Here is a 2,952-nt window from a genome sequence, read left to right on the forward strand (position 1 = left end):
GGTTTGGACTGGTTTGGACCGGTTTGGATCGGTTTGGACTGGTTTGGACTGGTTTGGACTGGTTTGGACTGGTTTGGATCGGTTTGGACCGGTTTGGACCGGGGCTAGTTTGGACTGGTTTGGACTGGTTTGGACCGGTTTGGACTGGTTTGGATCGGTTTGGACTGGAGCTCGCTCTATCAGGCCTGAAACTAAAACACTTTGAATGTTAGAAACAAACCTGATTTTACCATCTAAAAGCTCAACTGCAGAAGCTGTTGGAGTTAATTTGAAAATAATTCCATCTCTTTACTCTGGAGACTCTGTAACTTGTGGACAAAACACACATGAGTGTAAAGGAGGAAGTAATGGATGTCATTAATCTAACTCAGGGCAGATCCGGACCTAATGTCTGGACAAACTGTGCTTTATTATGCGGTTAATCATGAGCAGTGAGTGGAAAATAAGATCCTATAAAAGTTTGTTTTGTCTGCAGCGATTTTAACCTGAATCTTCCAAACCTAACTGTGCATTTAGTTCAACTTCATCTGATCTAAATAAGACAAACATGCTGAGCCCAGAGTTTCTCTGATTATTTTGGATTTAAAGGTGGGTCAGAAGACGAGAGATGAAACACTGAATGATTTTAAACTGAGGAAAAAAAACTTTTCTTTTCCAACTTTGAAATTTAATTTAATTTCTGTTTAAATCAAAATGTTTTACTTGGATTTTACATGAAAAACCTCTGAACTGATGAGTTACGCTCAGTAACCCGTTTAGAGATTCTTTGAATGCTGATTTTATATCTGGATCTGTTCTTACAAACTGAGTTAAAGTGATTAAATGTTTCTGAGTTCCCAGATGACTCGTCATTAAGCATAAAGTCTTCATTAGACTCTCAGGAGGCCTCACAACAGCTAAATGTTTAGGGCTTAATTAGAGCAAAACTAACATTTCTGTGTCCAGGGCCTCAGTGATGCATGTGATTGTAAAACAGAAAGTAAAAGTTAAGCACTTAAAATGTATTTGCATTTATGAAAATGTTCAACATGAGCCACACTCAGGTTACCGGCTGTCAGCAGTGAGCTGCGTTCACACAGCAGCTCAACTCTAACTTTTTACTGAAATATGATTTATTTTTTTATAATATACTTTATTTGAGAAACTTTTACTTCATATAGGAAGACAATACAGTACGAATACTGGAGGCTGTTTTGTTTGTAATAAAATATTACCACACAAACATCTACATGCTGCAATGCATCCTGGGTAGATGACAGCTAGGTGTCAGCGCTAGCTCCGTCCTTTCAGTTTGAACTGGAGAGCTTTGAAAGAGAAGGCAATGCAGAAATGACCAGAAGAGATGAAGATGAGAAGGGAACAGATGAAGAGGAGCGGTTTGGCCAAAATGGCTGCTGTTTGTAACACGATGCAAAGAGAGCTAGCTGAAGCTGTTTAAGGTTAGCAAGGCATTTTCTCAAAGAAGATCGATTTGTTGTCTCCCAATATTTGATTTTACGTTAGCGCCTGCTAATGGTGCTAGCTGCTGCTAATAGTGCTAGCTGCTGCTAATAGTGCTAGCGCCTGCTAATGGTGCTAGCTCCTGCTAATGGTGCTAGCTCCTGCTAATGGTGCTAGCGCCTGCTAATGGTGCTAGCTCCTGCTAATGGTGCTAGCTGTTGCTAATGGTGTTAGCTCTACCTGCTGTAGTAAACATTGTTAGCTTGTTTCCACAAACCTCATAAACTCTGCTGCAGTTCTCCTCACCCAGCCGATTTGGAGCCGCCCTCATCAGCCTCCCTGCAGCGTTTTAATCCAACATGTCCAAATAGTCATGGATCCTAAGACATAAACACAGATTTTTCTGTCTCACGTCTCTTTTGTTTTTTGTTCTTCAAAAACAAAAGAAACAAATCGTTACGGTGTGAATTTAACATTTTCCTCTCCAGGAGAAGCGTAATGTCCTGACGTGTCAGGATCCTGAACGCAGCTCTGCCTCGGGTTCATTCAGACGGAGAAAGAAGCTGTATGTTCAAAGGCTTCACCGAGTCTTTATGAATATGTGTGAACGGATCGATGTGGCCTGTGAGTGTAAAAGCACTCTGTGTGTTAATCAAGAACAGAAAAGTGCTCTATAAACACACTCCATTTCCACTTTACAGCCTCACACACCTTTACCTGTTTACTCCGATTCTCCCTCTGAGCTGCTCCTCTCCCCTGATAACTTGTAGCAGTAAATGAGCTTTCTCAGAATACATTACCACCTCTTATCCTCGCTGCACAGAGAAAATCCATTTGTGTTTGTGTTGATAAAAGGTGTGAAGCTTCATGTTGGAGCTGAAGAAGCTTCCGGTCCTGAACTTCATCCTTTTCTTTTCTTTGTCTTTTATTGTTTTATAATCCAGATCTAATTTCGTTTACAGACTTTCCTGTTTGATCTTAATTATAAATCGGTGAAGTCAAGTTCAGTTTATCAAACCAAATAGAAAAATATTCTGAAGAGCCTCAGCCGGTTGCTCTGAGTTTACCGCAGCATTTGGTTAATATCTGATCTGACTTGTAATGAAAATGTTTTCCTCGACTGAAAAGCAAGAAAACATTTTAAAATTTCTTATGGAAAAGAAAAACCTGAACTTCTGGCATAAAACAAGATTCTTTCTGTTCAGATTTAAACTCTGTCATGTTGGCTCTGGATTAAAAATCACTAACAGATTAGGTATCGATGATTCATTAATACACTGACCTCCGTCCTGATGGGAAACACACACTGACCACACACTGACCACACACTGACCACACTGACCACACACTGATCACACACTGATCACACACTGACCACACACTGATCACCCACTGACCACACACTGACCACAGACCACACACTGACCACACACTGATCACACTGATCACCCACTGACCACACACTGACCACAGACCACACACTGACCACACACTGATCACACTGATCACCCA

At 40.9% G+C, this 2,952-nt stretch overlaps 1 long non-coding RNA gene across 1 annotated transcript in view; it reads left to right on the forward strand.

Annotated features, from left to right (window-relative positions):
- The first annotated feature begins 1,364 nt into the window (after positions 1 to 1,364).
- Positions 1,365 to 2,952, forward strand: part of LOC103156767 (uncharacterized) — a 2,895-nt gene continuing 1,307 nt past the window's right edge. Inside the window, exons 1-2 of the long non-coding RNA XR_478179.2 lie at positions 1,365 to 1,439; positions 1,929 to 2,064. This is a non-coding gene — a long non-coding RNA (uncharacterized LOC103156767). The remainder of the gene's footprint in view (positions 1,440 to 1,928; positions 2,065 to 2,952) is intronic.

Source organism: Poecilia formosa, unplaced genomic scaffold (genome assembly GCF_000485575.1).
Source record: "Poecilia formosa unplaced genomic scaffold, Poecilia_formosa-5.1.2 Scaffold498, whole genome shotgun sequence".
Classification (NCBI taxonomy): domain Eukaryota; kingdom Metazoa; phylum Chordata; class Actinopteri; order Cyprinodontiformes; family Poeciliidae; genus Poecilia; species Poecilia formosa.